At 44.7% G+C, this 12,895-nt stretch overlaps 1 long non-coding RNA gene across 3 annotated transcripts in view; it reads left to right on the top strand.

Annotated features, from left to right (window-relative positions):
• LOC106043553 (uncharacterized) overlaps nt 1-12,895 on the top strand; it is an 87,289-nt gene that overhangs the window by 40,550 nt on the left and 33,844 nt on the right. For all 3 annotated transcript variants that reach the window (XR_010833533.1, XR_010833531.1, XR_010833532.1), the window contains exon 5: nt 2,275-2,380. This is a non-coding gene — a long non-coding RNA (uncharacterized lncRNA). The remainder of the gene's footprint in view (nt 1-2,274; nt 2,381-12,895) is intronic.

Raw genomic sequence — 12,895 nt, 5'->3', positions numbered from 1 at the left:
TTTTTTTGTTATTGTTGTTACTTTGGACCTTAAAAAAATACAGTGAAACTTGCCTTTATTAGTTGGCTCTGTCTTGCAGCATAACTTATGTGATTATCTATTTCTCTGTTTTAATCCAAATACTTTTCTCTTATTTAAAGAAGCTGAACCATTTTGAACGTGAAAATAATGTGAACTAATCCTTCCTGGATGCAATGAGAGGACCTCTGTACAAAGTCAGAATGATTTAATTCCACTCATGCCATATTTTAATATCAAGAGTTTCTCCCTTTAATATCAAGAGTTTCTCTCAGAAATGGTTCTCAAAATCAGAATGTGTTTTCTTGGAGGAAGGAGAGAAGACGTAGCCCCCAGAAGAGCCCAGTGCCCTGATGTTATAGTACTCAGGGTGTGGGAGACCCTTGCTTCAATTCCTGCTCTGATTCAAAAAGACTTCACTGTTCTGTAGCGTTTGTCTTCCTGGTCAGGTGGATGTTTAGAGCTTGGTATTAGTTATTGACTTAATGAAGCAAGACAGATGTTTATTTCCCATTGGAGATGGAGTGAACGTACTGTGAGTTTGCCAAGGTGGACACAAATTTAATGGATTTTGATCCGTAAGTGTGACCTTTTGATCGTAAGTGCGACCTGCAAGAAGGGTGAGGTGATGCTGCTGCTGCTTCTGTCCCACCACCCTCCCTACCTGCTGTCCATGCCAAGCTCATGCCCATCGACCCGCCGTCCCCCTGCGTCGCGGCGGTGCCGGACCTTCCCCTTCCTGGCAGGCAGGGATGCTCAGACATCACCGCACCTATGGACGTCCCATAAAGCCATGATGAAAGCCGCTCATGTGGCTCAGCCCTCCAACAGTGCTGTCACCACAATGTGATTTAAAATGTCTCCTATTCGTTTGGCCCCTGAGCAGGGTTGTAAATGATGGTACAATTATTCCAAATGCCATGAATCTGAGAGGATTTGAATCACTCCAGAGTGCAATTGTTTAAAAGCAGATCAGACGTGGCTGACCCCATTTCTTTACTTCCTAATTTTATGTACCATAAATTTAGCTCTTATGCAAGGCTGAGAGCCTGCAGTGACATTGAATGTGTAGCATAACACTGAGCAAGGATCCCTGATCCACTTTGTTAGTGTTGTGCTGAGCATTAAAGAAATGAAATTCGGAAGATGAAACACAAGTTATGGTCATCTCTACCCAGCTGCTTAAGCATACTTTTCTTCAAAGTGAACTGCACATCTTATTTAAAAAAAATAATATAGGTGGTCTTGAGTGGAGGGTCATGCCAGCTGTATCAAATTAACTGTCTGTGCTGAATGCACAGTGCTCTGCAATAAACCATGTTGTCAACACCAGTGTTTTCCTACTGGTTTCCTTCTGGACAGCTGTAAGTGCTGCCAACTTTTTTTAATTTTATTTTTTGTTTTATTTTTTTGACAATGCTTGTCAAATATACTGGACTGGTAGCCTGGGAGGGTTTATATATCCACACACCTGCAGAGCAAGTATTGAGCAGATGAGAGCAGCGTGGAGTTCCTGTGCTGCTGACAACTTGTACCAGCAGCAGCACTCAACCCTGGTCCCTGTGCATCCTCCTCCTCCTCTGTGCAGTCCCCTGTCCCCTCCTGCCCCTCAGGTTTGTTTGCAAGTGGGGATGCGGATGACTGGATGGGTGCCCCCAGCTCATGCAAGCTTGCATAACAGGCTGGCACATTGCAAGGAATATTTTGGCTGTTTTACTTGAGATACATTCATATTCAGATAACTGTCCATTAACGTGTATTTAATTTTAAAACCAGGGCATATGAAATATGAGTGCAAAGTTTGTTTGTTTATTTTTTAAGCATGAGCATTTTTGTGTGGAAAGTTTAGTCTTTTTTTTTTCCTCAGGAGTTAGCCCTGCCTTGCAAGTAAATGAATCCCATGCTAGCTAGGAAAGAAAGGAAGAAGAAAGTCTCTCTTTGCTTGAAGGATTTTGCAATGAAAATAGACTCATTTTAGAAAAAGGGGAGAGGCTTATATTAGAGAGGCTTTTTGTTTTTCTACTAACATTTCATAACTTCCTAAAGAGTGAAGACATCAGCACCTTACCAGTAGCTAACCGATCTAGGTGAATACAAATTGAGCAGTTCAAAGATTTGTTTCAAAAACTGCCAGTGGCAGGAGGGGGTTGTTCTTTATTTTTATTTTTCTGGTAGATTCATATTTTATTTAGATTTTGCATTTTTTTCATTCTAAATGGAGTAATAAAACCTTAAATGTTTTCTTCTGCCTCCCAGTTTCTCTTGCACTGCGGTTCTGACTGATGTAGCCAAGACTAAGCTTCACCCTCTGAATAATGTATTAATTCCTCTGCAAGGAGTGGAAGTCTAGAGACTAATTTCTGTAAGTATTGTGCTTCTAGTTACCATCAACAGAAACGTTTCATTCCAGCTGAATATCAGAAGGCAGCCTCAGATGTCTGTGTGCGATACACCACGATTTACCCGGTGGAAGGGGTGTACCCACCTAAAAGCAGACTGGAGCGGAGGTTGTCCTGACTGGAACAGATGGTTTCTGCCTGCTATTGCTCGGATATCTCACTGGTTCAGAGTCGTACGCCGCTCAGACTGGGAAAACACCACGAGCAACCAATAGTAGGAAGCATTTTGTTGATAGCAGAATCTGTTTTTCACTACTGACTCGCTTTAAATTCAGTGAAAACGTTACTTAAATGGAGCTAAATAACACAGCCGAGGGGGAACAATTAAAAACAATATTTAAAAAGTTTTTACTTAAGCCTATTTGATGACTTTCTCCTGTTCTGATAGCTGAAGAGACCCAGCCTGCTCAGAATGACATATTGGACTTGCTTTGTGGACAGGTAACTCCAGGTCCCTGACGTTCTCAGGATGTGTGGTCAGCCCCTGGGAAGCCTCTTGCAGAGGAGCCCCAGGTTCCTGAGCCGGAATAAATTTTAGCAGGAGTCCGTATTAGAAAAACAGGGTTTTGGGCAAGAGTTAAATGCTTTGTCTCTTGGATCAAACATACTTTTGATAAATCCTCAAAAACTGAAAATGAGAGGCGCTGGGCAAATTAACAAATGACACTGCTGGCTATAGTTTTAGCAATGTCACTGTTTTGACAGATTCATTTTCTTTCACCCACTATGATTGATAAGTGTATCTGTCTGGGATTAGAGAAAGTTGCTAGGAAGGGAGTGCTTGAAGGTCAAATTGCTCTAAGGAGACATTATATTTTCCTGCCAGTTTCTTTGGTAGGGTCAAGGCTTTTTTTCCTTCCTTCTATAAAATGTAGAAAGCAATTAAGTTTGATTCATGCCACAAGCTACTTCTTTTGGTTTTGGTTGCCTCTAACCATTCTAGCAGGAGAGAAAAACAAACCAACCCTGTCACTTGGTCTGTAATACTGAAAAAGAGCTTCCAACACAGCGGGTAACTCCTTACTGCTCCAGAAGAGATGTTTTGTGAGTCTTAACCTTTAAGTTACATTGAAAAACATATCAGTGCTGTGTAGTGCCATCCAGGTTAATGACCGCAAATTTCATCAGCGGGATGCACATGTGAGAAAGCTATTAAAATATTGCTTAAAGAGGACAAAGTACCTGTATGTCGCCTGCATTTGGGTGTAGGGGGAAGCCATTCATTGCTTTGCTGACTGAACAAGACCCCAGGAAGATATAGTTATCTATGCTGGTGGCTTGACCACTACTTTGGTTTGCATGTGTGTGCGCAAAATAAAGGATTACAAGCCAAAGAGCAGGCCAAAACCCTGTAAGAGACAGCTAGCTATAATGCTGTTTCTCTTCTGTCCAATGTAGGAAATGCATTTCATGCGAAGGGCCAGCAGAAGGCTGTTCTTAGGCACTTTGATGTTTGGGGTGGATGATTAGAGCCAGTTGTCCTAGCTAGAGCTGGATGATGTGAAATGGTCCATGACCATCGTCTTGGAAGCCAAGAGGGATGATTGTGAAGAGGTAGCCAGTGATATTCTCATGGGAGATCAGTAAAAAGATCCAGATCTGTTGTTGGTGGTTTTGTTTGTTTCAGAAAGAAACGGAGATTTGTTCTCAGGAATCAGGAATGCCTGACTCAAGTTGGGGACCGCTGGGAACACCTAATGTTCAGGCTTCACATTCTTGGTTAATTGCTTTTTTTCTTTTGTTCATGGTTCATGCTTTTACTTTTTACTTCTTTTTTTTTTTTTTTTTACCTCCTCCCATTTATTATTGTTCCTTTTCCTCTCTTAAATAATAGTGCCCAATTCTTTCCATATAGTCCTTCCTTTTCCTTTCCCCTGCTCTTCCTACCTTACGCTTGTTTCTGCCTAAAGCACCTGGGTAGCTTCAGCTGTTTATTTCTACAGCCTGATGGTTTGAGTGCTGTAACCACAAGTTGCTTCCCCTGCATTAACACTGCCAGCCTGAGCCCAGAGCAGATTTTGGGACAGTCAAGACCAGGAGCAGGCTGCTAACGGCTGGATTACTAAATGAGCTAGGATTACAAAGCTGCATTTGGTGGATGCAGTCATTGAAAAATGGCAAATAGCAAGAAAGCCTTCAATTAAGAAATGTTAAGCAGAATGACCCCTCAGCAGTGCAATCTTTGTATTAATGGGAAAGAGAAATTTTAAGTACCTGAGGCCACGCAAAGATTGGTATCAAGCCACCCTCAGTGTTCGTGGTACTGTGCCTAATGGCATCTGAAAAACGTAGAACAAAGCATCATTTTATCAGTTTACTTTGAAGCTATTTTTTGAGTCCAATTCTGTTTGAAATGGGAACTTGCTAGCTGAGGTCATTAGTGCCCAAAAGATGTGGGCTGCTTGAAATGACTTTGAAGAGCTTGGTTCAGCCCAGTTCAGCTGCCAGCAGAGTGGAGACGTCAAAGACAACCTAAAATGATGCATCTGAGACTTTCCACCAAACTGCTAGGGACTGGGTCAAATTGGTGTTGATGGGAACCATTTTCCCTTCTCTAGTTAACTCCTGTTAATGCAGGGAGCGACTCACGGACTCCTGAAGCAAGCTCCTCAGTGAGGTCCATGCAACCCTCTGAAATAGTTTAGTGCCTTAATATATACAGAAGCAGGAGATAAGGGTTCGGCTCTTTTCCCTAATTAACCTACTTGAGGATCGGGCTATGCTGGAGGCATGAAGGACGGATGCTGGCATTACCTCCTGTAGGAGCACTTCTACTTTGTTTGAAAGAAGGAAATATTCTGTTCTGAGGCTGAAGTTTTGAGAATGACCTTGTTGGGTGGCTGTGGGAACATTTAGATCTCACTCTGTGAGTCACTGGTCTCTTATCTTAAAATGCTGTTTCCTTATTATTAAACAATGAAAACTTTGGGAGGCAGGGACAAAAAGCCTGTCTCAACCGGTAAGGTAATTCTCATTCAAGGAAGATTTGAGATTGATAGGACAACTTCAAAGAAAGGTTCAAAAGCATCCCTGTGACCTAAGCATGGGGTTCGGGGCAGAAATAAGACTCCTCACTCCTAGGCAGGGATGGGATCTGTGTGCAGGACTTTCCACTGATGCTTTTCACAGCTCCTTGCTCCATACGTTTGCTTTTCTGAGTACCAAAATTTGCTCATGACATTCATGGTCTAAGATGAGTGTTGTGAAATCTGTTGGGGATGTGAGACCCATGTGTACTTTTATGGATCTACGCTCAAAATTAAGCCTTACTTTAAAAAAAGCATGATGTTCAGACCCCTTTTGCAAACCTGGACGTTATGAGTCACAACAGGAGATAGGGAGTGCTGGGCACTTCTGAAAAGCATCCCTAAGTTTCTGACAAATTTTAATTAAGAGACATGAAAGACAAATTACAAACTCCTTGATGGTTGGTCTGGGGTAGATTTAAATACACTCATTATAGGAGCTCAGACACGTTTGTTTGAGTATTCTGTGCGCTTCTGCTCTTTGGGAGGTGCCTGGTCTTCTCTTTGGGGTTATGTGGGGACCGTAGTCTTCTCTTCACAGCAAGCTGTAAGCCTGTCTCCTGGAAATAGCACTTCTGGTCTAGGTGCCAGTGCCAAAAGGCCTTTTCCAATTATCCTGCCTTTCAATGTGGGAAGACGGAGGATGTGGTAAAAGCTTTTGTTTGCATGAATTGAGCGGTACGTGCAAACGCTTCTTTTGCCAGCAGTGAGAGCAAGAAGTCAATCTTAAAAAGTTTTCCTCTCTTTTTTTCCTTTCTTTCCTTCTTCTTCAAAACAATGAAGATTCCGGAGGTGCAGCTCTGTAGTGGGAACGTGCTGCTGGAAGCTGTTTGCACGGCCCCACGCGATGCTGCAGCGAGCCATGCAGGACGCTTGCTTGATGTTAGCTTGGAGCTACCCCGAGCTTCCAGTCGGCTGGTGGATCCCCGCTGGTCGCAGGCTGGTGCTTTTATAGCTCTGCGAGATACCACGGTGCGATTTGAAAGGGATGAAAGGTGTTAAGAGCACAATGGGATGCACACTCTGAAAAGCTGGATGGGAAAGCTGAGGCTTTGAAGTGCAAAGAGGGTGAAATCGTCCCTGTGTAGGGAACTTGAGAGAGTCGTGTGTACCATGTAAATTCCTGTTATACCATCAAAGTAAGGCTTAAGTTGAGCTTAAGTGACTGAGTCTCATGCGAGTGTTCTGCCTGCGGGTAAACTTTTACCCTGGCTGCTTATTTTTGGAAAATAAGCTGTTTGGAGGAAACTAGAAAACACATTGCTAAGTCAGGCTATGAACAGGTGTCTGTTACCCAGCTGCCCAAATCGGGACCCAAATCCATCCTTTAGCTCCTTGGCAGGCACATTACCATCTTGGAGAGCGCGGAGACACTCTGCAGGCAGTTTTCTCTTCTGATGGACAAAGACCTGAGGAATTACTGGGAGGAGGAGAAAGGGGAGGGAGAGGACGAAGGATGGGGAGGCTGGGAGCAGGATGGACAGCGGCGGCACCAGGCTCTGGCATGAACCACACTTGCGAGGGCACTGAGCAAACAGAGCAATCTGGGAGACTCAGGGGGTGATGAGGGTCATGCAGGGATGTGCAGCGATGTTCATTTCTCTGGATTTTAGTTTGTTGTGTGGGGAGGTCAGGGCTGCAGCAGGAAGGCGATATCCTGAGATTATCCTTGTCAAAGGGCAGTAACCCCTGTCTGTAGAAGAGGGGTGAAAAGCCCTGCACAAACCTCTAAAATTAAGGCAGGCACAAAGCTGCAATGAGGATGAGTTTTGGCCAGTATTTTTTCTAAAAATCAACAATTTTCTTATCTTCAGCATCCCAATAAATCCTTTGAAAGTGGGGTTTTCCCTCCCTTCCTTAGAACACTTTTTAAAAAATAATGCATATATGTATTTATTAGAAGGACCGAAAACCTTATTTTTTCCCCAGAATCAGCCCTCCCCGAGCAGAGCTGTGCACGGTGGCACCACGGGCAGCGTTCCTGGGGGCTGCTGCAATAAATCAGCGCCGCGGGCAGGGGCTGCAGCCCCCGTGCTGCAGTGCAAGGTGCCGGCGGCTGGTGTCATCCCCCTGCCGCTGCGCCTTCCTGCCTGAGCCTTTAAAGCACCGTTCTGTAATTTTTGTCTCGGAAGTAATGAAGCCTGACAGCGCTGGCTTGCGCATGATAACAATCCCACACTGGTATCTTTTGAATCCTTCCTTGCCAGATTCATAAAGGAAGAACGACTTTTCCAAAGCGACAGTAAACATGTTTCATTTTATAAGACATTGTGGTTAACAGCCTGAAACAACAAAGTGTTTGGTTTTTTTTTTTTTGGAGCTATAACTAAACTAATTTGAGCTATATTAAAAGTGCTGATCTGGAAGCTAAACCACTTTTTTTGTAACACAGCAGGAAAACATATATGGCCTAACTCTCATAGTTTGCGCTGGGAGGAGGAAAGGAGCGTTTGCAGTGTTTTGGGAGCAGCTGGATCCTGCACAGCACGGACCCCAGAGCAGCAGGGCTGTGCAGCGCTGCTGATAGTGTGGTTTTAGGCTTTTAACGTTGTGCTTCCTGGGAAGGAAACCCTTCAAAGATGCTGCGTGGAAGGAAAACCCTTCAAAGATGCCGCATGCAGTTAACAGCAACCTGTGAAGGATCAGGTGGTGGTGATTTTAGTGCCGTGGGCTTGGGGGATCGACTTGAAATGATAAAAAGTCGTTAGAGCTCTTGCTTACTGTCGGATAAGTACAGCTTAATTTGGCTGAAGTCAAGTGAGTTACTCTGGGGCTACCTTAATGTAAATGAGAGAATAATTTGTCCCCTTAGGACTCTTGTGTGTTGCTTTGCATTTGTTTCATTTGATGATATTTTGTACTCATGATTTGCAAGCGTAAACGAGAGGGCGCAGGGCAGGACGGCAGGGGGTCAGGGCCCCACTTTGGGCTTATCTGGGCTGGAGAGTTTGGGTCCCTGTTTGCATTTAAGCGAGTTGATTGCTCGTTAACCTGAGTTTGCTAATGTGTGTAAGTGCTTGTCTAGCTCATCTACAGGCACTTGTTCCAGGATGCGATGCCGAGCTGGACTGGGTTACGGAGAGGCTAAGCCAGCTGTTAGCTTGCAGCGGCAGTCCCTAATTTCTGCCCATGTGAACAAAGCTCTCCCAGTCATGGGGCTTCTCAACCGCTGCTGATTTTGAGCTGTGCAATACTTAAAGGGTTTTTTAGGAACTGAATTAAATAAAAACAAACGGTAACTCATCTAGAAACATATTAAAAGAAATCTAGCGATTTATTGAAAATATCATAATTGGACTGGGCTCGATTGCACCTCATAGGCACACAGCTGCTTTGGGGGCTTCCCAGTGATCTGGGGAAGCGTGTCTTATTGTGCTTCCTGAGTTATGGCTTTATGGAAAACATTGTGGATAAAAATCCACGTGAGCTGGTGTGGGGACAAAGCAGGAGGACAGCACGGGAGTGCAGCAACAGTCCGCAAGCACTCAGATGCTCCGCCAGACCCTGCGAGGAGCCCTACTCTGGGGATGAGGTTTGAGTCCTTGCTCTGAGCAGGTCCCCCGGGGGGCTGGGGGGGGTTGATGGGGTGACGGGCAAGTGCCTCTGCTCTGCCTTTCCTCCCTGCGGTGTCTTGGGGGCTGTGGGACGTAGCACTGGTGCTCCTGTGCGTGCAGTGAGTGATTACCCACCTCTCGGCCTCTCTTTGCACCATGCACGCTTGCAGGGGCACTTAGTAGAGGAGCTCATTGCTGGCACTAGCATCGCTGGGAAAGCCGTGAGCACAGCTACGCTGCCGCAGGGGGGCCCTTACCACGCAGGAATATATTTTTAGGGCAGGCAAACACAGGAACCACAAAGGATGAGGCATGGGCAGAGCAGCCCCGTGGCCCCTGCAGCCAGCTCAGGCTTGCAGGGCTGGCAGCTCGCGCTGCGCCGTATGTACCACGTCTGTCAGCGCTGCATCGGGAGCTCAACGCCCTTCGGTTCGCAGCGACGGCCTCTCTGTTGGCAGCTCGTGCTGCCAGAGCCTCTGCTCTGCAAACTGACAACGTGACAGGTAAAGTTTTCTGTCTGGTGCTTCTCGTGAATTCATTTTAATTTGAAGGGCACGAGAAAGCAACAAAAGGTTAGAGGAGACAATGACATTTTTAAAACTGAAAATGTAATTGCGATTTGAGGCTTGTAAATATGCTCTCAACTATAAATAGGCCATTTCCATCACTTTTATAAGGCTCTTAATTCATTTATCAGTGATTGCAGTAAATGCAGCTCCACACCTTTCTGACACGCTCAGTGCGGTCTCCTTGAGGTGCAGTGCACAGGACTTGGCAGGAGCAACTCTTCGCAGATGGGACAGGGAGAAGGGAAAGCCCATTTTCAGCCACAGTTTATTTTCCTGCCCTACAATTTAGTAGCCACCAACAGCCTATTTAATATGCAAGGGTGTTTTTCATGTCCCCAGAAAAGATGCTCCCTCTGCGACTGCAGCATGCGTTTAGGTTTTTGTCTGTTGGCACAACAGCTGTAAAGGTTACGGGCACTCAAAGGATGCACTGAGGCGGTCAGAGAAGGGATGGATACCAGGTAGAGCTCTTAATGCTGGTTATGGAAAAGTAACGTTGTGGGTGAGGAAAAGCAGAAGGTGGTTTTAAGAACATGCCGGGGAAGGTTTATGAGCTGAGAACATTGGGTTGGAGCCCAGACTGGGTGCTGCTTTCTCAGCCCCTTGGTCCTGGGGCCTGTTTTCTCAGGGCTTTGCTGTTTCTCTGGGGTTGAACGTGCGACGGGGCCATGGCACCGTGCTGCACTGCTCACCGAGACATTGTGCCTTGAGATGATGTGATGGCGTGATGACCAACAAGTCTTTGTGCTCCATGTCCTTACGTCCTGCTGTGTTTGTGCTGCAGTGCCCTGCAGGACAAAGCTGCCCTGGGAACTATTAGCAAGGGCCATGTGTGTGTGTTTAGGATTTGGTTTGAATTTCTGCCTTTTTGTTGTTCAATCTCCATCTAATACCTTTAGGCACCTTTCCCTTTTAAAACCTGAACGTGTAAAACCTGAACTTGTACTTGAAAAATTGCTATTAATTTTGCTTTTGAATTTTCCTTTTGTTTGTTTTAAAATCAAAAACCACGGGGAAAGTGACAAGCTAGGTGTGAAGTATTTGTGAAAATACAAAATGGCATGCTATAAAGAGTGTGGCAAAACAATACTTGATTAATAACAGCTATAACCATAAAACCATCAATTGGTTAAGTGTCTCTTAGTCTTATGATTAATAGTTTGCTCAAAATCTTAAAGGAAAGACTGCAAAACTAATCTTAAAGATGTAATACTATAGATGAGTTACTGAAAAACTGTTGTTGAAATAGCTTTAAAATAGTTTATATGTTAAAAGCTACAGTAGATTGAAGGCTTTGGGTAGAAATACATGTATATTCTGGCATTTAGGTATAGAGACACAGGACAACTTGCACCCCAAGGTGCAAGATGAGCGTAAGGCAATCTACAGTCAGAGAGAGCATGGAGACATTTTATGGCTCCTTCGCTGCAAGGTGCTAAAAATCCACCCGAAGACGCACCCGCCGTGCGGCTGGCATTTGCATGCAACTCCATATTCATGTGCTCTCTCTTCTTTTCCAAGTGCTGCGTTCAACCCCCATTAAAAGGGAGCTAGGTGAGTCTTAGCACACTTGATTCCTTCATGTGAGAATATTATCCTTGTCCCCAGCACTCCCACTCCATGCGCACCTGAAGCTCCCCCAGGAGAGACGGGCATTCACGGCACCAAGTGTTTCTAGCCCTGCCCATGCCACGGTGGCCATTTGGCCTGAAGCTTGAAATCATTTTGCTCTTAAAGCTTGGTTTTGGCTTTTTTTTTTTCTTAAAGAATTTGAAGGGAACAGGACTTACAATTTTTGCTGGTTTTGATGATGATTACTTTGATTTTTTTAGCAAGATTTTTTACACTTGGTGGCTCCTGCTCATATTTAGGAGTACAATGCAGAGCCTAAGACCATAACAGCAAATGCTGTTCCAAAGTAGTTTAAAAATTCTCTTGAGAAAAGTATCTCCCATCCCAGATGGCCCCTGTATTTATTGTCATTACAGCATCATTCCCTACAGAAGGATGTGATTCCTCTTGAGAAATAAAACCCCAGAACCTGACACTGGGCAGATGCCTGCCATTCTGCAGCCAGCGTGGCTGTTGTACATTTGCACGGTGGAGCCTCTGGAGCTGTGGACAAGAGCTGGTCTCCTTGTCCTCAGACCTTCAGTGACAGCATGCAGCAGCATTTATGTGATTACGGGATTCAGAAACGTCTTAAGGCAGCTGATATCAGTTAAAGAGGAGAAGCCAAATCTCCGCATTCTCTTCTTGTCAGAATCCACACATGAAAATAAAAATAATGATACACCGAGTTCCCTGAAGAAAAGCAATAATCCAGTATTTAAAATCTAATCTGCGCTTTAATTAGTGTTGTCTCTTGTAAGGCGAGGGAAAACAAACTGCGTGCAGCCTGACGAGGCACACGCCACCTCTGAGCCTGATGCAATTTGAACTGTCAAGTTATGAAGCACGGGAGAGAAAATTGGATGTAATGAAATGTAAGGAGATGGCACCGGCGACAGCAATGCTGCGATGCAGCTCTGCTTGCCACAGGAGGCCGTGCTGGAGAAGGCAGGATTTTTAAAAGTGCAGACCAAAGTGGTGCTGCCCATAGGACCCCCGCCACGTGTGTGTGCTCGTTCCTCCTGTGTGGAGGAAAGCACGGCTGTGGTTCTCCCTGAGGGCAGGATGCTGCCTTATTTATTTCTGCTGTTTCCCGTCTCTCTTCCATACGCAGCACAGGTGTGAGCTAAGTAGTAATTTTGACCATTGGAAGTTTTTTCAGAATAACTTTAAGTAAAATTTCCAAAATCATTTTATTTTATGGTTGTTATCTTTTTGTCATATGCTGCTGCTTTTAGCAGCTTGTTAATCCATTTCGCTTCTCTAAGCTTTTCATTTATATGCTGTAATTCAGTTTAGCAATGTAATGTCTCTTATGATAATCCATTTAATAACCCTGCAAGGAACATCTCAAATGTTGGACATTTGTTCCAGTGAACACAATGTATTAAGTCTTAATCTGAAGGTATTTTAGGTTATAAAGTGACACTAGAGAGTCCGGTAGTCTCACAACTGATATATTTGGCATAAAACTGCACCTCATTATTTTACTGAACCTCCTCAACATGAAAACAAAGAGCCCATGCACTTGCACTGTCACGTTTAGCTGATAAATGTCTCCTCCACCTAAATTTTGATATATTCTGTTTCTGGTCATGGAAGATGGTGATGGATGCACTTCTCTCCCCATGTGTGTCGGATTTTCTTGAGCGCTTCTGTTCCGGTTTCAGTGAGTAACGCTGGTGCCCTGATGTGCTGCTGGATGCAGACCTGGGGCC

The sequence above is a fragment of the Anser cygnoides genome, chromosome 9 (genome assembly GCF_040182565.1).
Source record: "Anser cygnoides isolate HZ-2024a breed goose chromosome 9, Taihu_goose_T2T_genome, whole genome shotgun sequence".
NCBI classification, from domain to species: domain Eukaryota; kingdom Metazoa; phylum Chordata; class Aves; order Anseriformes; family Anatidae; genus Anser; species Anser cygnoides.
The sequence above is the reverse complement of the archived record's forward strand: the minus strand, read 5'-3'. Positions and strand labels throughout refer to the sequence as shown.